Source organism: Melanerpes formicivorus, unplaced genomic scaffold, assembly GCF_026170545.1.
Source record: "Melanerpes formicivorus ecotype bairdi unplaced genomic scaffold, bMelFor1.0.p_v2 SCAF_57, whole genome shotgun sequence".
Lineage (NCBI taxonomy): Eukaryota > Metazoa > Chordata > Aves > Piciformes > Picidae > Melanerpes > Melanerpes formicivorus.
Window position 1 is genome coordinate 3399825 of NW_027142409.1, and position 22829 is coordinate 3422653.

General features: G+C 41.3%; 1 protein-coding gene across 8 annotated transcripts in view; it reads right to left on the reverse strand.

The window, feature by feature from the left end:
* Positions 1-22829, reverse strand: part of DLGAP2 (DLG associated protein 2) — an 818859-nt gene that overhangs the window by 574512 nt on the left and 221518 nt on the right. The window contains exon 1 of one of the 8 annotated variants that reach the window (XM_068161343.1): positions 20162-20337. The exons of the other annotated variants lie outside the window; for them this stretch is intronic. The gene's annotated coding sequence lies outside the window, so the exon portion shown is untranslated. Of the gene's footprint in view, positions 1-20161; positions 20338-22829 lie in introns of those variants that run through there. 8 annotated transcript variants of the gene reach the window in all.

Below are 22829 nucleotides of genomic sequence, written 5' to 3' on the forward strand. Positions count from 1 at the left end.
TAATTTCTTCTCCATTTCCACAGAAGAGCAGAAAGACTGTCACACTGCCTCTATCACCCAGGATACCAGCAAGGTATGTACATTCTGCTTGTGCTACACAAATTAACTGAAATTGACAACTTCCATTAAGTTGTGGCTTCCATTAAGTGGCTGGAGGTTACAGCAGTTTTAGAAGACTTTCTTTGGGCTGCATTAAGAGAGTGAATGTTGAACACAGAGAAAAGGTCCTTCAGAGTAGAATAGAATAGAATAGAATAGAATAGAATAGAATAGAATAGAATAGAATAGAATAGAATAGAATAGAATAGAATAAACCAGGTTGGAAGAGACCTTCAAGATCATTGCGTTCAACCTATCATCCAACACCACCTAATCAACTAACCCATGCAACCAAGCACCCTGTCAAGTCTCCTCCTGAACACCTCCAGTGACGGCGATTCCACCACCTCCCGGGGCAGCCCATTCCAATGGGCAATCACTCTCTCTGTGTAAAACTTCCTCCTGACCTCCAGCCTGAACCTCCCCTGGCGCAGCCTGAGACTGTGTCCTCTTGTTCTGGTGCTGGCTGCCTGGGAGAAGAGACCAACCTCTGCCTGTCTACAACCCCCCTTCAGGTAGTTGTAGAGAGCAATAAGGTCACCCCTGAGTCTCCTCTTCTCCAGGCTAAGCAACCCCAGCTCCCTCAGCCTCTCCTCATAGGGCTTGTGTTCCAAGCCCCTCACCAACTTCGTTGCCCTTCTCTGGACTTGTTCCAGCAAGTCAATGTCCTTCCTAAACTGAGGGGCCCAGAACTGGACACAGTACTCGAGGTGTGGCCTAACCAGTGCAGTGTACAGGGGCAGAATGACCTCCCTGCTCCTGCTGGCCACACTGTTCTTAATGCAGGCCAGGATGCCATTGGCCCTCCTGGCCGCCTGGGCACACTGCAGGCTCATGTTCAGCCTACCATCAACCAGCACCCCCAAGTCCCTCTCTGCCTGGCCGCTCTCCAGCCACTCTGACCCCAGCCTGTAGCTCTGCATGGGGTTGTTGTGGCCGATGTGCAGAACCCGGCACTTGGATGTGTTAAATCTCATGCCGTTGGACTCTGCCCATCTGTCCAGCCTGTCGAGGTCCCTCTGCAGAGCCTTTCTACCCTCCAGCAGATCAACTCCTGTCCCCAGCTTGGTGTCATCAGCAAATTTACTGATGATGGACTCAATGCCCTCATCCAGATCATCAGTAAAGATGTTAAAGAGGATGGGGCCCAGCACTGATCCCTGGGGCCTCCACTACTGACTGGCCGCCAGCTGGATGTGGCACCATTCACCACCACTCTCTGGGCTCGGCCCTCCAGCCAGTTCCTAACCCAGCTCAGAGTGCTCCCGTCCAAGCCATGGGCTGACAGCTTGGCCAGGAGTTTGCTATGGGGGACGGTGTCAAAGGCCTTGCTGAAGTCCAGGTAGACTACATCCACAGGCCTCCCCACATCCACCAGGCGGGTCACCTGATCGTAGAAGGCAATCAGGTTGGTCAGGCAGGACCTGCCCTTCCTAAATCCATGCTGGCTGAGCCTGATCCCTTGGCCATCCTCTAAGTGCTGTGTGATTGCACTCAGGATGACCTGTTCCATGATCTTGCCTGGCACTGAGGTCAGGCTGACAGGCCTATAATTTCCTGGCTCATCCAACCGGCCCTTCTTGTAGTCAGGCCTTTTCCTGGTTGCATTGTGTGTCATGAAGACATGGTGCTGTCTAAACCTTCCACAGCCACTTTAAGCCTGCTTAGTCAGGAAGATGAGGATTAAGGAAACTGATTGAAACCACAAGGCCCCCCATGTGCAAACAAGAATTAAGAGCTCTAAAAAGATTTATCAGTGAGAGAGATGGAAAGAAAAGGTTTGAGTTAAAGTTAAAAGAGTTATGTGGGGTTTTTTCAGTATTCATATTACACTTAACCAAGCTCTGTACAGAGCACTCATGTTAGTTGAAATATTCAGAGGACTTACTGAAGACTAAGTATTAAGCATCTTTTTTATCAGTTCTGATCTTCATAACAAATATGCCACCATCACAGCTCTGCCAGTGTATGCAGAGTGATTCCTTAGCTCTCTACAGACTTGGATAAAGATGCATCTACAGAGACAATCGTTTAGTTAATAAAGTATGGCATCTTCTCATCAACTGCCAAAGCTGACACAAAACACCAAAATGGGAGAGTGATTGTGGCTTGTTCAAGTCCAGGTCTCCTTTATAACATTTGTGAAGAGAAGGGAATTCAGAGCAGTGTGCATGCCTAGACATTCATTTACACTACAGGTTTGTGGTGAAGGCACATTACGCCCCAATACTGAATCTTGTCCCAGCATGTGGGCAAGTTCCCCCTCCTCCTGGAGGAAGACAAAAGCCAAGGCATTAGCCAGGCTTGCACGCACCCAGCGCATGCAGCGCTTGTGCTTACACCACGTATGGGCATAATTCTAGCTTCACGCTTTCTATAGGCTGAAGCCAGTTGCTTATGAGAGTGCCCATTGGTCAAGCCCAGCCTCGAGGAATCTATAAGTATTACCCCAGATGGTAAACACGTTGCCCCCCCCCCATTCACTTTGTCTCTATGCTTGCTCGAGAGAGTAACTCTCGAGCTGCAGCCTTTGCCATTGAGTTTATTGTTGTTAGCTTCTGTTATACATGCACGCATACTGGAAGCGTCTGCATCGTTAAGAAGCCCAGAGGGAGGACCTTCGCTGAGCCTGAGGAGTTCAGCGTTGCTGCAGCCAGCTGTGCCGACCGGGAGAGCCCACCGTGCCACCGGAGGACTGGACCAAACCCCCGAGGGTAAGATCTGCCCAGTTACCGGGGAGAAGGGACTTGATCCAAACCGAGTCCACGTATGTCTAGCCCCGCCGTAGCGGGAGAGACGCCGCCGAGTGCCGCTCTGAGGAGCCGCCGAGTGCCGCTCTGAGCCCTGTGAATCTCAGGGCAAACCAAAGCACTGTTCATGCGTATACTGCGCTGAAACCGGGACCACTACGAGAGTCCTGTTGCTCCTTGAAGTTCGGTAAAGAGAATCCGCCGCCTAACGCAGCCGCATTCTCTCCCCGAGGCTGTTTGCATCAGCCCCGAGAACCGCCGTGGTTGGGCCGACCCCCGTAGCTTCGCCTGCTTCCGTCGTTCGAGCCTACCTACCGGCCACCGTCGTCCCGCCCTACCGTGCGAGCCGACTTTAGAGGGCCGATCCCACGGACCGACCCCAACCAGGACCGATCCCTGTTGTCTGAAGGGAATTGAATATCGTCCACGTGCTTTCCACCCACTAGCACTCAGTTCAAAGTATCCGCGTCTAGCAGAGTAAGCGCTGACGCATAGAAAGATTGTAATATTGCTGTGTATAGCCAGAAGCCGCCCGCGTCCCGCCGAGTCGCCATCTCGTGGTCAAGCGGTGGAACCGCACCTTTCGTTATATAAATATAGAAATAGTCTGTAACTAGTTCAATTAAGTTATAATCATAACACTAAGCCACTTGTGGAATCTATTTCACGAACGTGCACTAGAACATGTATATAAGTTGGTGATTCATCGGTTATTAATAGTTTGATAATTAATAAAATAATATTTTTTCATAATTAATATTTCATATTCATGAATTTAATAACCTCTTCACCACAAGGTTCTCCAACCTGTGCATCAGAGCAGAAAGCAATAGACTTGCCTACAGTCATTTATCTTTCACAGACAGGTTCACCAACATTGCTGCCTGCACAAGGATCTTCAGAAAAGATTTAAATTGCTGCATATGCACAAAAAGGAAAATATTTTAAAGGAGATGTGGAAGATGATGAGAAATGGTTAACATTTCTGATTTTTTTTCCTGAGGATAAGAAATTTAAAAAACAAAACAACAAAACCAACCAACCATCCAACAGCAAAAAACCTCTGGGATTTGATGCAACAGCCCTGCAATTGAATTCTGGGTTTCAGATATTATTCTATACCATTGCTTATCCAAGTACAATTTACTCAAGGAACAAGAGATACCAACAAAAGCATGTTTTCTTGAAGGACATTATTCTAGGCTGCTCCTTTAGGGAGCCCTTTAAACTCCCATTTCTTCCATCTAAAGGAAAAGACAAAAGACCTAGCTATTCTAGCTTTATATCCTTCACTGTGATCACAACATTATGCCTCCTGATTATAGACACAGATGTAAAATGAGAAAAGGAGACAATAATTTGAAGTCTTTCTCTTTTCCTGTACACTTTACTCCTTTCCCAAACAAGGCAATGAGAAAGGAAAATGACTCACATTTGTCACTGGTTGTGCAATTTACTAATAATAGTCAGACTGAAGGGACTCTAAGAAATAACACTTAGAATGGAAGAGTGCACCACAACATCTGACATGCAGCTACTGATGTGTACACCATGATCATATATTACTGCAACTCCAGATTAAATTAGATGGAATAGTGTTGACTTATCTCAAGAGAAAATTACTTATAGTTTAACCAATAAGCTTTTATTATCCATGAAGCATGCTTGACACTTATTTTTACCAAGTAGAATACTTTATAGAAGGCTATTCAAACACTCAAACTAAATGGTCTATTCTGCCACAGTTCATAGGTGAATTCTTTGATATTACATCTGCTGCACCAGAAGCACATATCTGCATCATGCAGTGATGGAACTTCAGCAGTATTTTGACATTAGTAATACACACTGAGTTCTCAATAATGACTTAATGTGTCATGCTTGCATGCATGTATGAAGTTAACTGGTACACTCAACAAACCAGGAAAGAACCTTCCAAACACTCTCTACAGTACACTGAGAGGTAAATCTATCTCCAGACCCAAATGGTTCAGGTCTATGTAGCAAACACCAGAGGTCCTAGCAAGCTGCTTGGTCTCAGAATTATGATAGACACATGGCAGAGAGATCAGAGCTGAATTTTCCTAATTTCAGTGCTAGGAACAGTGAGAACAAAGGTCTCTACCAGATCTTCTGTGCCCACAGATTCATACAGAGCCAGCTTTTCCAGAGGCTGTTTGAGTCAGCACAGGATATACAAAGTTTTAGCACAATTACTGGAGAAAATACATTTGCTGTCAGAATTGTGTCACATACATTCAAGAGATGTGGGGGAAAAGTGTTGAGTAACTTTTATGAAAGACTGAAGACAATGTAGTGTCTCCATCATTCTGGTCAGTGATGATGGCTGTAGTGTGAGACTGGTAAATAATGGGTTTAATTTCATGCTTTGCCAAAGGCTTCTTATGGGACATGAGGGAAGTTAGAGCCTCTGTGGGGGAGAGAAAGCTAGGCCTTCTCTCTCAACCCACCACAAATTCTTAAAATAAGGATAATGATGTTTCCTCACTTCAGAGGTGTGCTTGGATGAAGACAGAAGTAGGCTGCTGTAATGTGCAACTGGTTGACATCAGTCTGTTCCTATATATATGTACACATATAAAGATGTACAGATATTTTCAGCAATGGGTCAATGTCAAGTTTAGATAAACATCCCAAGTTCATGTGCTTTCCTAAAATTCACAGGCACTTAGAAGGAGAGATGATTTTGTAAACAGAAACAGCTTTACAATATACTTCTTAAATCTATCAAGGACAATATAGTGCACCCAGAACAATATAGTGCAATATCCTTCCTTTAGTTATTTTACCACTTTGGCATATAACATACTGCTTGTGAACATATTTAAGTGAGTGAGTTTGGGTTTTTACATTTTGTATATTTAATCCAAGCAGCTTTGAACAACTTCACTACTTTCCTTAATTAAAATAAAATAAAGCAGAAAAGGGACACATTAATTTTTGTGCCAGAGTTGCATTTAGCCTTAAGCACTTTGAGCAAGGCACAGTGATGCACAATATGTTGCTCAGTAATTCTGCCTGAGTAAAGCTCCTGGTATTAAAGAATAGCCATGCATCCAAAAGACAGTCAGCCTTAGATGCAGACAGATTGACACAGCGTGGTGCAACATTTTTGTCCAGAATCTGGAAATGCCTCCTTGTGAAACTTTGGCAAGAATAAGTCAGCACCATGTGCATCTCCTTGCAAGTTTAATTGTCTGCATGCAAGCTATTAGTCTACCTGTAGGAGTTACTTTTCTTAAATGTTTTCCTCTTCCTTTTGCAGTGTTCTGGCCAAATGAATATGATTAAGTCAAATAAATGAAAGGTAATCCACAGTCATTTTAGGTGTTTGGCCAAGCCTGAAGCCAAAACTGAGGAACAGGATGAATAAAAGATTGAAAAATTTTTGGATCTAAATCAGTACTGCTACTCCGCAGGTTGAATTATTCAAGGCAGAGCTTTCTTTACCACAGTGTCTCCAGAGCTAATATATTGATTTCCTGTCATCATTGCACCATAGTGCAGACCTCATTCTCTTGTATTCCTCCATATTATCAGTTCACTGGAGTAAATATGGAGCCACACTTGATGAAAAGGGATATTACATAAAGAAAAATTAATAAAAAGTTGCACTATGAAACAGTGGTCAATCCCATCAAAACTCAACAGATCTGCATCAAAATCTGAGATTCCTTAGGAGAATTTGTATGCTGGTGTGGTGGGTTAACACCTTTTTCTGAAAACAAAAGAAAAAAGCAGGGTGGAGGGCTTGCGGGTACTTTACACTCCCTGAAGGGCGTCTCCCCCCTGGGAAAGCTGAGTCTGTTCCACTCCCCCCTCCCTGCCCAGCAAGGGTATAAAAAGCAGGACCTCATAGCTGTTGGATCTCCTTTTTGGCTCCTGCCTCTGCTGGATGAGAGCTACTGCAGCTGCTCTCCTGATCCTCAGCCACGTGGCTGGACCTGATCCTTCTCCCTGCTGCCTCTGCGCCTCTTCAGAGACAGACTGGTTTTGTATTATTTTTTTCTATTCCCCTCCCATCCATTCTTGTTCCTTGCCCTTGTGAACCTTATTCCCTGTTATTGCTATATATATATATATTTGAAGAAAAAAAAAATTATTTACCTCTCTACTTCCAAGCTGACTCCAGATTGTTGATTAGTGGATTTGCTCCTTACCTTTTTTTTCCCTCCTCTCCCTGTTTGGAGGGAGGAGGTGGGGGGGAAGTGGGGAAGAGATTCTCAGCCTTTTCCCCATTTGAGCTTTTAACTCTCAGTTAAGGCTCAAACCGCTACAGCTGGTTACCTAGTTATTAGTACTAATCAAAAACATACCTCACAGATAGATCAAGAAACCTACAAAGTATTAACTGAAAATATGCGCAATACATTTACTGTCTCCACCATGCATATCAGTGCCACAGCACAACGAATCACTGTGAATTGTGTGGTGATGGTTTCTTTAGAAGACCATCTACCTGCCTGCTAAAATGGCCACAACAGTTTTTGTTCTGTGGTCTATTCAGACAGTTTAACTGCATTACAAAGTTCACAGTCTATACATACCACTTGGCATTGTCTATATCATTGTCGTTGCCATAGTCCATCACATTCACTTATTTTCTTAGTGTCTAATTGTCTTTTGGAATTATACAGGTTGTTTTTTATATATATTTGCTTTGGGCTCAGTTTCATACAAGTCATAATTTAAATAGACAGAATGTTCATTCTCATGTATCTGTAGGCTACACAAGGGGCTACATGTGGACTTAAATAGGTGTCACTGCCAATAGAAAACATGAGAAAAATTCTGAAAAACATAGTTCTGCATTGCTGTGGGAATCTCTTTGAAGATGTGAACCATTTTGTTCTCTATATGTGCCCTTCTGCAATAAGGGAAGGAGCTCAGCATTACTATTAAGGTGCATCTGAAGTGATCTGGAATACATTATGGATCAACCCACATCCAAAGGCATGATCAAATCTCCACTTGTAAAGGAGGAGATATGCTTCCTAGTGCTTGCTTCAAACAGGAGCTCCTGGATGATAAGATGCTGTGCAGTGCTCTGAAAGCAATTGGTCTAGCTGTGTGTCAGTGAGGCATTTCTCCTCAGTCTGGAAGATGTTCACTGCGAGCAGCTGGGGCTGGTTCCCTCTCAGTCATGAAGGGAAGATTTCCATCCCCTCTTTGTAGGCTGAGGTAAGGATACAGAGCCACAGAGGCTGCTCTGATGCCCATTTGCTCTCATTTCTACCATGTTTGATGTCACACAATTCCACATTGTCTGGACCATATCACAGATAGGGGGTTGGGGGGAGGGAAGGCATACATCTTATTGCTTCTGCAAATATATTTTTCCACATACTGAAATGTTTTGGAAATAATTGATCCCCACTCTCAAACTTGAGGTTTCTAACAAAACTGCAGAAGACTGGAGAATCTCTCTTATAAGGAGAGGTTGAAATATCTGGGGCTCTGTAGCCTGGAAAAGAGACAACTGAGTAGTGATCTTATCAATGCTCATTAATATCTAAAGGGCTGAGGTCATGAAAATGAGGCTGGCCAATTTTCAGTGGTGCCCAGTGATAGGACAAGGAGTAATGGGTACAAACTAGAACATAGGAGGTTTCACCTGAACTGAAGGAAAAAATTCTTTACTGTGAGGGTGCTGGAGCACTGGAGCAGGCTGCCCAAAACAGCTGAAGAGTCTCCTTCTCTGGACTTTCAGATTCCACCTGGGCATGTGCAACCTGATCTAGGTGAACCTGCTTTAGTAGAGGGGTAGGTCCAGATGACCTCTGGAGCTCCCTTCCAACCCTCACCATTCTATGGTTCTGTGATAATACTTAAAGGAGTATTTTTATGAACTGAAACACAAAGAAATTTATTGAAATGTACATATTTTGGAATAATTCCCTAAAAACTGGGTTTCCACACCTGGAAATTTTCTGTGACAATTTTAAAAATCAATGCAACAAAACCTCCAAAGACATCACAACGAATAGATTATCTCTTAAAAAGGAGACATTCAGGACAACTCTGACATTTCAGATCGAGGTTTCATTTTCTCCTCTCATGAGAAAAAGGCAGAAGGCAACTGTAGCAAAAGCTCACATTACTGAATTTTCTATTTGGTTTGCCTACACATCACATTACCTACTGTGACCGTTTGAGGCTGTCCCTTTAAGAAAGAGAACATTGTGGCTGAATGTTTATAAACGAAAGACAGATCTAAACTAATTTCATTGGTAGATTGGTAGAAAGCACCTTTGAACTTGAGAGTACAGCAGAGTATTCTGGGCAGTCCTGCACTTCTTTTTCTTCCTTGCAGCAGCTTGAAACTGATAAACTGCAAGGCCTGTATTAACTGCTTTCCAATTAATAACTGCTCCTTTTTTTCTCTCTCTTTCTAACCCTCTCTGGGGAAAAGGGGAGAGAAGGGGGATACAGGAGTGGGGAGCCCTCCTCATCAGAGGAGGGAAATCTCATTTCTGCGTCACTCTGTTGTATATTTCTGTATATATTGTAAATACTGTAAATTCTGTATATATTTCCCTGTGTTCCCTAAACTGCTTTGTAAATATACAGCACATACTCCTTTGCTAATCCGGCTGTTTATTTTTTTTCCTTTCAATTTTCTTCCCTTCACTTTACAGGGCGGGGAGAAGGCCCGGCCTTTCCCCCAACTCTACACACCTACACACCATCCATATTACCTAAGGCTCTTTAAATTGCTGGTCCATACTGTGATAATCAGATATATTAAGGACTTTGTATTTTAAACATTTTTAAACCAAAAAGAAGCACTGTACTCGATGCAGGTGCCCAGGCACTGGCAGTGAGGGCTGCAGATGGTGTACTCTGTGAGAAGATGCCAAGATTGCCCTGTCCTAGACACAGCTGAGCCTACAGCCAAGGTAGTGGTGCTTTGGGGAAAGTGTCATTTAGAAAGGGGAATAAATGCTGAACAAAAGTGAGGAATGAGGAAGGAAATGAGAAAATCAGCCCTGCAAGCACCAAAGTGAGAGCAGGAGGAGGAGGTGCCCCTGCAGACCATGGAGAGGACCATGGTGGAGCTGCACACTGCAGCCTGTGAAGTACCCATACAGAAATAAGTTTATCTTGAAGTACTGCAGCCCATGGAAGGACCCCCAAGGGAAGTGGGGATGTGTGAGGAAGAAGGAGCAGCTGACAGCAGCTGTTATAGACTGACCTCAACATCTGGGGGTACTGGTCGATGGTAGGCTGAACGTGAGCCTGCAGTGTGCCCAGGCAGCCAAGAGGGCCAATGGCATTCTGGCCTGCATCAGGAACAGTGTGGCCAGCAGGAGCAGGGAGGTCATTATGCCCCTGTACACTGCACTGGTTAGGCCGCACCTCGAGTACTGTGTCCAGTTTTGGGCCCCTCAGTTTAGGAAGGATGTTGACTTGCTGTAATGAGTCCAGAGAAGGGCAACGAAGTTGGTGAGGGGTTTGGAACACAGCCCCTATGAGGAGAGGCATTCAACAAGTCCAAGTGCCGAATGCTGCACTTTGGCTACGGCAATCCCATGCAGAGCTATAGGCTGGGGTCGGAGTGGCTGGAGAGCTCCCAAACAGAGAGGGACCTGGGGGTGCTGATTGACAGCCACCTGAATATGAGCCAGCAGTGTGCCCAGGTGGCCAGGAGGGCCAATAGCATCCTGGCCTGCATTAGGAATAGTGTGGCCAGCAGGAGCAGGGAGGTCATAGTGCCCCTGTACTCTGCATTGGTTAGGCCGCACCTTGAGTACTGTGTCCAGTTCTGGGCCCCTCAGTTTAAGAAGGACATCGAAACACTTGAGCGTGTCCAGAGAAGGGCAACAAGGCTAGTGAGAGGCCTTGAACACAAGCCCTATGAGGAGAGGCTGAGGGAGCTGGGATTGTTTAGCCTGGAGAAGAGGAGGCTCAGGGGTGACCTCATTGCCCTCTACAACTACCTGAAAGGTGGTTGTAGCCAGGAAGGGGTTGGCCTCTTCTCCCAGGCAACCAGCACCAGAACAAGGGGACACAGTCTCAAGCTGCGCCAGGGGAGGTTTAGACTCGAGGTGAGGAGGAAGTTCTTCACCGAGCGAGTCATTCGGCATTGGAACGGGTTGCCCAGGGAGGTGGTTGAGTCATCGACCCTGGAGGCGTTCAAGGGGAGATTGGATGTGGCACTTGGTGCCATGGTCTAGTCATGGGGTCTGTGTTGATAGGTTGGACTCGATGATCCTCGAGGTCCTTTCCAACCTAAGTGATACTGTGATACTGTGATACTGAGAGACTGAGGGAGCTGGGGTTGCTTAGCCTGGAGAGGAGGAGACTCAGGGGTGACTTTATTGCTCTCTACAACTACCTGAAGGGAAGTTGTAGACAGGTGGATGATGGTCTCTTCTCCCAGGCAACCAGTACCAGAACAAGAGGACACAGTCTCAGGCTGCACCAGGGGAGGTTTAGGTTGGATGTTACGAAGAAGTTCTATACAAAGAGAGTGATTGCCCATTGGAATGGGCTGCATGGGGAGGTGGTGGAGTTGCCATCATTGGAGGTGTTCAGGAGGAGACTTGATGGGGTGCTTGGTGCCATGGTTTAGTTGTTTAGGTGGATTGGATTGGTTGATGGGTTGGATACGATGATCTTGAAGGTCTCTTCCAACCTGGTTTATTATTCTATTTATTATTCTATTATTCTATCTATTCCACACACCCCTACACCACCTGGGGTGGGAGACACAGAGGAATCAGATATGAAGGAGTGAAGCTGAGCTTGAAAAGGAGGAGGCCAGGGGGAAGATGTTGTTCTTATTTGTCTTTAGTGTCTCACTATATAAACTTATTTTTAATTGGCAATAAATTAGTTTTACACAAGTTGTGTTTGTTTTGCCTGTGATAGTAAGTAACCTCCCTGTATTTATCTCATCCCACAGGCTTCTTCATCTTATTTCTACCTCATTCTGCTCAGGACAGGGAGTGATAGAGCAGCTGGGTGGGCAGCTGGCCAAGGTCAACCCACCATAAGCACTGAAATTGGAAATACACTGCTCTAGAAATTAAGTGCGGCATGACATCACAGAATTATTGAATGGCAGGTGTTGGAAGGGACCAATGAAGATCGTCCAGCACCCTATGCTAGAGCAGGAATGCTTAAAGTAAATCATTCAAAAACACGTCCAGGTGGGTTTTGAATGCCTCCAGAGATGGAGACACCAACACCAAATATTTTATTAATTAAATAAAAGCACTGCTTTGAGTTATCAACACAAAAATACATTACAGTTTTAAATGTTTGTATTTATAGCTAAGAGTTACAGAAAAGTTAATAGATAAATGTTTATACGTCATTTATAACAACAATATATGAAGTGATTGCTAAATAGCTTGGTGGAGAATACCTTGCTCCTTGCTCTTTCTGCAAACTGAAAACCAGGAAAGCCTTCCCCTGCTTGAGGTTATCTAGCAAGATTTTGATAGCAGCATAAGGAAACAGATTTCAATATTTTGCCTAGACAACTGATTTGGGGAAGAAGCACAGAAGTACATCAGTGACAAGTGAAAGAAGAACAACATGAGAAGAGTAAGGTAGGGAATGGGCCATTTAGTGCAAATAAGCAATTTAATTCAAGCTAACACATAGGGAAATCAAATCAGCTCTCCAGGCTAAGCCTTTAGTTACAGTGATGTAAACTTGGAATAATTTAAACTAATGCCTTGGCAATTCAAAAGATAATCTGCTTCACATAAATGCTAAATCACTAACCCCTCTACCAAACCTTGAAAGAAGATGATCTATAAACACATTCTTATTAATCTCCATAAATCAGTGTTGTCTTGCTGAAAATAAAGAATTTTCAGCTCTCAGTTCAGATTTATGCTTAGTTCTTGGGCAAAGAGCTTACTTTTTTTTCCCTGCCTCAGCACCATGTGCTACTCATATCTTATTATTGCAACAGATCTGTCCAATATCTTTTATTTTTGCAATATACTAAGCTCTTTTCTTCATTTAATGTTGACATTACTGGTGCAACACCACTCCACCTTTTGTTTTATTCCTGTTTTAATAGAGCGAAAATAAAGTTATAAAATGGTCTCCAGAAAAACTGTCCAGCTGATTGATGCAACACTGTTGTAATTCTGAGTTGTCCAGGTCCCTCTTGATGCATAAATGTGTAAGGAAAACCAAGTGAACTTTCATAGTTTCATAGTTTCATTCAGGGTTGGAAGGGACCACAAGGATCATCTAGTTCCAACCCCCCTGCCACGGGCAGGGACACCCCACACTAGATCAGGCTGGACAGAGCCTCATCCAGCCTGCTCTTAAACACCCCCAGGGATGGGGCCTCGACCACCTCCCTGGACAACATGCTTTAGAGCATGTAATTTAAAAACTTTCCATGAGCATTCTCATTAATATTTTGTCTAACCTGATTTTGAATGTATGAAGAACAGCTAACAGATTCTCCTGGATTCTCAGTTTACCACCTAACACATAACTTTCAGGAGATGCTTTTCACAAGTCAGTAAGATCAGAATAAACATTGTCATTACATGAAGCAATGAAGACTGAAGTATTTATGAACTGGTTAAATTGAAGCCTTGCATGAGAGTTTGAGGAAGGCTGTTAATTATTCATGTATAAATTAAGAGTGCAGATTTTTTATTTACTTATCAACAGCCTTATTCACTTCAGAATCCTGTCACTACACAATGATTTAGTCTAACATTCACCTATTATTGATCTGGCTATTTAAAATGTAAACAATTACAGAAAGGGCTTATCTGAAAACTGCCTACCCACATCTGAGCCAGAACTCCAGTCCATCGCAGTGTCAGGCAGGACAGTGACCTGAGTGAGGGAATGCACCAGGTGGCTTTCAGCATCCTGCCTGACTTTTGTGAGCCATGTTATCTGGCAGTGTCTCAAGAGGAGGCACACGCTACTCTTTCTGCCTCTCTCACTGGAAGTGTGTGTGCTTATGAATAAATTCCTGCCTCTGCTCACATGTAACAGCATTCCTATATGAGACCAAGCATGGGAGACAAGATCCTAGGAGAACAACATAAATCAGAAGTGAATCTCAAGATTACATTATAATAAATATGCATCTGTTGTTTACTGAAGCACAGGTGCATCCATAAATTCCCATGCTCAGATCAGATACTGAGGGGTTTAATAAAAAGAAGTTAGTGTCCTACAGCTTTGTCCTGTCTGGGAATCATGAGAACTATAAGAAGTAGGCACTCACTGCACAACAGGCATGTGAGGCATCAAAGCAGTACTACTACTAGCTGCAAGGGACATCAACTACATAATGTTGAGATGACACACTCAGTCCTGGGAAAGTTTCCGATGTTAGAAAGGTTTTCCCTTTTCTCACAGAGCCCTATCCCAGAGCCCACTAAAAACAAGGGGGAGCTCACATTCATTGTCATCTAGAGTGCACCTAAACTGTTACTACTACTGCTTTCTTTATAAGGCAATATTGCACTATAAGTTACAATGCTAATATTGACATGAATATAGTAAGAACCATGAAGCAACATGAAGGGCTGAACTGGGCCAAAATCAGTAAGATTTTAAGAGCATGGCCATAGAACTGCCTTCTGGTGAGGCCTGTGCAGGAAACCTCAACAACACCTAGAAGGCTACACAATGGTATCACATCCTGTCACTAAGAAGTGTCCTATGTCATCTAACTTCTTCACCACATATTACATCAAAACAATTTATAGCTAAGTAGCTTTACTGGCATTTTTTCTCACAATCCCAAATTTGGATTTTATCTGCTTCATCACCCTGTCAAACTCATTTTGACAGCTGCAGTGACAATGCCAAAGACAGGGGTTCATCCTGGTTTCCTGCTCTTAAAACAAGGTCTTGCTCAGACAGTACTTAGTTCCATGAATTCTTCATCCTTCATTTGCTTTATAGGTGCCACTAGAATGGAAATTTTACTGATAACTGAGTTGTCCTGTTCTACTGTAATATTGAAGAGAAACATTCTACCAAAATTGGCTGCAAAAACCTTGCAGATACTTCTCCCCTCGCAAGAGGCTGCTAATTTGTTGTTAATTCAGTCTAATTTACAAATACAACATTTAGATCAGGTAAACTGAGCAAGCTTGTTTATAGATCTTTGGCAGCAGGCCTCAAATTGCACTATTCAACAAGTTATCTGGTATGCTTTAAAACAGAACTGTGAAATGTTATATTTGAAATAAATGGAACTATGAGCATACATACACACACACCACACCACACCACACACACCCCCCCCCAAAAATAAAAAAAAGGACATTTTGAAAATGTCTGTTCAGTTTGTCTCTGAGTGTTTCCGAAAAAGTCAGTCTTGTCAAAGCTGTGGTTTGGAGTGTGGTCACAGAGAGAGCCAAGTCAGCACAACTGGGCATACTTTGGCCAGGCAGTGGGAAGGAACAAGTGTCTGTAGGCAGGATATGAACCTAAGCTAAAGGAATAGTGAAATAATGCCACAACTTCAGTTAAAATATAGGGGAAATAAATGCTTAGATGGCAGTTCAGGGCAATAGCACAAATTAATTGTCTAATTGTAAGGTATAATTTAAGCTTTTACTAACCGTACCAAAATATATATGGACCACATATTTATAAGAAAAATACCACTGACACCATATAATCAATACAATCAAGAGTCCCTATGAGATTCAGATGGTTAGCCTGCCAATCTTTATGGCATTACAGTATTATTCCTCTTGGTTTAAGCTATTTTCTCCTTTCAGCTGCTATTACGCTTGCACAAATGGGAAGAAGCCAAATGATTGCACTGAGGAAACAGTGAGGCTGAATAGATACAAAATGCTGTCAAACATACTGAGCAAACAGAAAAAATATGCCTTTAATTTCCTTTAGTTCTTGCCTATTTCTTCTATCAGTAGGTGGTATGGGGGAATGAAAATAAAACAGAGGCAAGAATGATTTTCCAGGTGACAATACCCCACTTAAAGATCCATTGATAAAATTTAGAAGACTAAAAATGCATTAAGAAAATTAGGATTAAAAAATCACCTCTGGAGGAATGCACAGAATATCCTCCAGCTTCTGTGCCCTCTCCCAGGCATGCAGGTGCTGTGAATGGTGAGGGATGTGGGGCTTTGAAGTGTTTAACCCAGGCCTCATCTCTAAAAGGGGAGAGCTAGCACAAAGAAGGGCTTTCTAACAACGAGCACCTCCTAGGAAAAGCCTGATTTCCTCAAAATCAAGAACTGAGGATCACTGTACAGATGCTCCCAAAACCCCACGCTCACCAGCTATGCCACTGCCTGTGCTCTGTTGCAGAAACATTCATCTTGATGTAGCTGGCCTGCCCTTGCCCTCCTCTCTCCACAGGTAAAGCACATGAGATTTGGGAGCTCTTCCTCTTCGTGAACTGCTGTGAGATTTCTGCCCTGGATCTGATAAGTAAAAAAGCAACCTGATATTTTCTGACCTGTATTATTATTATTACTATATATTGTCCTTATCATGATCCCAGTTAGGCCAGTTAAGTGTTTTGCCATCAGCTTTAGCAGAAGCATGCTCAAGCCCTAGATATCAAGGATTTGATGATGAAAGATCACCTAGAATATGAACTGAAATCTATAAAGGGTGCTATTGTTCTAAGTATCAAAAGACAGAGTGGTAAAAACCAGGAGGACAGACTAACACGTGACTGGTTTTGCAAAACTTTACTATACAGATCAGCTAAAACTTGAACCTGATAACAAATAATTCCTTTCTCAGAAATTACACAGATAAGCACGATTTATTTTGGTGATTTTCTGCCTTGGATCTCTCTCTCACTTTCTTTTGATGGGCAATGGTCACCTTTAAATCTTTGACTTGAATACTGCAAGTAATGACGGCTACCACAAATGCTGCATAGCATTTATTAATTGCACACAGTCCCTCTTCAGATGTTAATGGTGGTTATCATGCAGTTAAACTTTCCTTCAGCAAATAAATCTATGAACTACTATGTAGTTTTCTCTATATTTCACTAAATGCTCCACTGTGAGGGTTGTCTGACAGTAACAGACTTGTTATCCTATTTGTACCTTGGCAATGTACTGCAAAGAGGACTTAATAGCTTGCTAAGCAGGACGATGCTGCTTTCTGTATGCTTTGCTGGTATTCACACTGTCCTGTATGTTTTTCAGGCTTTAACATAAATTTTGCAAGCATATCTATCAAAGACAATTAAATTACATGACAGATATAATTCGTATTGGACCAATCCATGTAAATCTTTCATTGTTGCAGATATTAATATTTTATATTACACAATGAGAAACTAAAAGCAATTGAATTTGATTTAGCCACAGGGTGTCTAGTCAAGGATGCATGGTTTTGTAGATACTCCAGTCCTTTGCACCAACTTTGAGTAAAATATTTGAGATATATATATTAAAAAAAAATAATAAAATTGCATGTGGTATTCAAAGAAAAGGAATCTGATGCTCACATCCCATGTGCTACACTAAACTCTTACAAGTGAATAGAAGTTCCTTTTAAATGGTGTAAAAAGCCAGCTCATTTTCCTTACTACTTTAGAATAATTTATTAGGACTTTAATTTTGAGAGCAACTAGGAAACATAGAAATGTGGATCCCATAGTCTTTCTTTTATGTGCATGTTCAGCTCCCTTTATATTCACAGCAGAGACATCTATCTTGAATGTACAAAAGTCCAGTTATTCAAGATTTTCCCTGATGTACTCCAGCTCAAATCTCAGTCTTTCTCCTCAGAACCAGAACAAAATTAATAACTACAGAAACTTAGTGCTATGATGAAGTGCTAAGAGCATAAAATTAAGTTCCTAAGAACAAAAACCCCATGCATATAGATCAAAAAGTTTTTAAAAAAACATGGCTGAGATTTCTAAAATACTGCCAATAATAGAATGTAACAAATAATAAGGAAAATTTATGGAGTATAACTACTATGTTGCAGAGTTGTATGACTGTTGGACATGTAATTTGAAAACTTATTAGATAAAGCAAACGTGGAACATCATATGCTCTCTGTTATGGTCATTTCTCCTTCTCTATATTTGCTAAATTCATTTAAGAACTGTATATACTGTTCAAAATATAATGGATGGGATGTTTTTATTTATATGCCCTTCAGCATGCTTATTACTCCAATTATGTTGATTATATTTCCTATTCATTTTAAATTATCTTATTATTTTTAAAAAGCTGCTGCCACATCTGCTTTCCTTTAGTGGGAAACTATGAGAGATGCAAAACTGGTAGAAAATCATTCATGCAATTTGTTTGGAAATAAAATTTCAAAATAGTAGGTAGAGGACAAAAAGCAGTGACTGCACAATCAGTGCTTTATGTTTATTCTCTAAAAGATGCACCCTGCAAACCACTCAATATTTGAAATTTGATCAGCTAAGCTACATAACAGTTGTACGCCTAAATTATAGACCATGTAATTTGGCCTCTACATTCAATATATGCCACTTTCCTTCAGCTTTTGCTTAACATGCATAAATGTAATCTGTGGAAATGTCTTCATTTTTCTAGACCACTTTAAGAGGCGTTTACAGTGAAATATCTTTCATGAAACATATTAAGCAAATCTAATTATGCAATTATTACAACAAAATAACCTTTATTCTATGGGGTTTTTTTGCAAATGCAAAGGATATTGTCATGCAGAGTGCTGCTGTTTAATATGCTCACATGCTGAAGTACCTTCACCTGCCTTCCAACATTTTAAAATAGTATGTTTCATTCAGAAAAGGGTGCCAGTAGCCACCAACTTTGCTAAACACACAGATTTCAAACGCTTAGCAAATATTGTTTAACTGTTTTCATGTTTCTGAGGAAAATAGTGCTCTGGACACTACATGATCATGCTGATCACTTGTTGCTAAATTAAAAGGATGTAGGCTGTCTCAAGTGACAAGGAAACATGACAGATATGGATCTATGAACTAATTATGAGCAAATGCAAGAGCTGATATTAATGCATGCCTGTAAAATAATCACACTGGTACTACAGAAATCAAATTTTCAAACTTCTCCATGGAAGTGAAAAAACAACTGTAATTACAACTTGTGAATGGGTGACAACTAGCCTTTACTATCCTTGCTCTCATTTCATACAGATCTCACTTTTTTCCCTCCTTTTTGGCTTGGTTCCTGCATGAACTTTTAAAAAGAAAGCTATTACACTTGAATATCAGAAACCTGTACTGGCAAATACAAGTGTGTTGATTTTTTTGACAGGCATATCCAAAACAAGGAGGGCTAATACTCATGGAAAAAAACCCAAAACCCTCTATTGTTGAAAAGTTTAAGACATGAGAGGGAAAAAAAAAATAGACAGAATACCTCCCATATCCAAGCATTTCAAGCCATCTGAACACTGTTCACTTGCTGCAAAGTTGCCAATTCTAAAAGCAGGATTGAATTAATCTTACTAAAGGGGACCCAGTAACCCAGTGATCCTCCAGACCGCTGCTTAAAGGTAAGCTTCTACATAAAATTATTACCAAATCTTAACCCTTACTGCACAATTAATGGTAGCAATCCAAAAGAGTGCATACTATGTGTGTGATCACAGCACTTTTTAAAAGCTCTTTAAAGAATATTTCTGTTCAATAGCAATTTTGTTAGCAAAATTTCTATAATATAAAGGCTCCTATCACTGTGCAGTGAATATGTGAGGGTTTTTGCTCTTTTCTCATGCAATGCACTTCATAAAGGATACTAGTGAATCTTCTGCACGCTGCATTACAAAGAAAACTGTCTTTTTGTGAGGCATTTTCTCTCCACTGCTTTCACATAAAATAAAGGCTCTTGTGGCTGAATGTATCTGTATTATTAGTCAAAGGAAAACTGAAACCCTTCTACTTTATTCAGAAGTATAAATCCCCAAAAAGATTCTTGCCTTTCCAATTGTGTTTGCTGTAATAAAGGTTAATATTGAACTGAACTTATCATATTCTAGCATCACATGTTAAGTTCCAAATATGTGAGTGTGATCTATTATCTTTTTTATTGTGGAAATTAAAGAATAGGGAAAATGTTGGCAATATTATGAAAAATAACAAAGCAAAAGCATTTTACTTAAAGACAGTTCAAACCTATTGCTTTCATGAAGAGGAAAAAAAAAACCAACCCTGGTGCAAAGTACTGGGGGGAGGGAATGGAAGAGCATCTGTTGAAAATTAACTACTTCAATGTTAATTAACACATAATTTTCTACCTGATGAGATGGTGTTGTATAAAGTATAAATTGAAGGCACAAGAGTAAGAAATGAGTCATCTTTGACTTACCGTATCAAAGACTATTGTTCTATTGCAGTCAGCATCCAAACACAGAGCATGAAGCTTCTCACAGATCAGAAAAAACACACGGCCAGTGAACAAATCAAATTCATTGTAAAAATAAAGGCCAGAGATTATAGTATGTATCCAAGGGTCTGGTTAGTCACAGCTTTGACTAGCCTGCTACAGAGCTCTGCAAAACAAGTATACTGCAGCAGTGTGGCAAGCATAGGATTGCAATGCATGTCCCATATATTCAAGCATAATAGAAAACATGGTCTGGAGCTTATTCCATGTGGAAGTGGGGTTTGTTTTATGCAGGCAGAAAAAAGAGTTGGGTTTTTTGCCCCCATATAATAGAATTAGAAATGAAGATTTCTCTTGATTATTGTACACGATAATTCCCCAGGATATCAATTACATAAAGCAGGTGCCTCTCTCTCCTGTTTCCCAGATAAATGCTTGTAATCTCATTTCACAAATGATCCTATTTAGACAGGAGCAACCTATTGTGATGATATCATTTGCTCTAGTATCCATAAATGGGCAACTTCCTATCAAACGTCATGACCACTGATGACACAAATTTTTATAATATTGAGTGGGCAGGGTGGTTGATGGGGTCCCATCAATCTACAGCAACTTCTGCTGATGTGATAGCATGAATCTTGCATAATCATCTAAAAGGCTGAAAATTAAGAGAAGCATTAAACCTGTCTAGTGGAGCTCATTTAGAAAAGACACCTAAAGCTCAGGTGGAAAAAAATCCTAGAGAGGTAATAAAGGCAAATAAAACATAACCATAGAGCAGTGGCACCTTTTCAGATTCCGTTTGCACTCACAAGGACACTGGTAGATATGAACAAAATCACTCTCAGTTAAGTGTAGCTGTCAATTGCTTTTTAACAAATAATAAAGACTGTATATCCTCTTTGCTTGCAAATGCAAAATATACATTGACAGCAAAAAAGACCAGTGATTTAATGAGGCACAAATTAGCCCAGTCTTAGTGAATATTTTTAGAAATAGCAACTGCTTGTCACAGTAGCTTGGAATATGAACTTAGACTGTTTGAAATCCAGTCTACTAGATTGGTTTACTTCATTCTCTACTTACACAGATTTAATTTCTCAAATCAGTGTTTTCTTATGAAAAATCATACAATTAAATATACATGTTGGAGAAATGTTATGATACTCAGTTGAAATAAATTACCATCTACCTGCTTTAACACAGAGATCTGAGGAGAGTTGAAGGCGATACAGTGTTCGTTTGCTTTCCCACCCTTTTCCCATGGGACTTGGTTATACCTGGTGGCTAAAGCAAATTTCTTAAGGACTTTGTATTTAATATTTTTCCTGTCACATGTTGGCAAGAACTTTAAAAAAAAAGGCTTTTAGTTCCCAAAAAATTACCCAAGTGCATTTTTCAACAAGTTTTCCACAAATCATGGTTTACATACTCCTGCTTTGAACAGACTGAGCTGCAGCTAAACAAATTCCTAATACACAGTCAAAAAGGCATAACATTAGGACCCACCTACATTGGTGTTTGGACAATGCTTGCCGCAATGCTAGTGCAGCTGGAGTTTGGGGGTAGAAAACTTTAAAGATTAAAAGTACAGAAATCAAAAGGATTTTGTATACATTCCCGCTGATGTAGTTCTACCACAATGGAGTCCACTTCTCAAAATGGATCACTTCTATTGTACATGGCCCTTGGTATAACTTGCATTTACTTCACAGTACGTTTAAGGCAGGGACCATCCTTTTCTATTACACACAGAGAGGGTCCTAAAGGCCTGTGGCGCAAATGTTAATAAAAGTAACTCTTTCAGAATTGACCATTACCACAGTGACTCACATGAGGTCTAGATGGGGAGAAAGCAAAGTATGAGCACAGCATCCATGGCTCCAAGACACAGCTATACTGTCAATTCAGAAAACTCAGTAGTAGTTTTAGAAAACCACCCTAAAGAGAAGAAGTCCTTCCTCAGAGATTGAAAACCATATAGAAAACCATTTAGATATGAGCAGGTGCTTTCTGTCTCCTTCCCTCCTGTGCTCATCTTCAAGGTAACACAAGCTTATCTCCCTAGATATGCTGTCTAGGCAAAAACAAGCTCAGCTTTGACTCTGTGGATCATAACCCCTTCATTTCAGTACTGGGTGGAAGTAGAGAAGCATATACTCTGTGTGTCCAGATGGTATAAATATTTTCCATGTGTTTCCATGACAAAAGATAAAGATAACACAAGAAACAGTTAGAAAGTGGAAGCATGTGTGAGTGTAAATGAGATTGATGGTCCAGAAGTTTCTCTCTTGGCTATACAACAGATGAGGAATGAAGGGAAAAAAAAAAAAAAGAGAGAGAGAGGCAGAAAAGAGCTAAAAAGACTATTCATCACTGCTCTATCAAATTCAGTCTTGCCTTGGGAAACGCCAAATGTCAGATTTTCTTGGTAATGTACAAAGGCTTTTAGGCTGTTCCAGGATGTAGTAGGAAAGCATGCATTTTCTTAGAACAATATCTTTTTTTCGGAATCTGGGCCCAAGGATGTCACCACTCTTCCTTAACCTAGTTTTGAGTTTACTAAGCACACAGTAGTGAGCTTAGAGCACAGCTTTCCCATGCAGAGAATGTTAAATGTGGAAAATAGCCTGATGGTTCTGTCTTT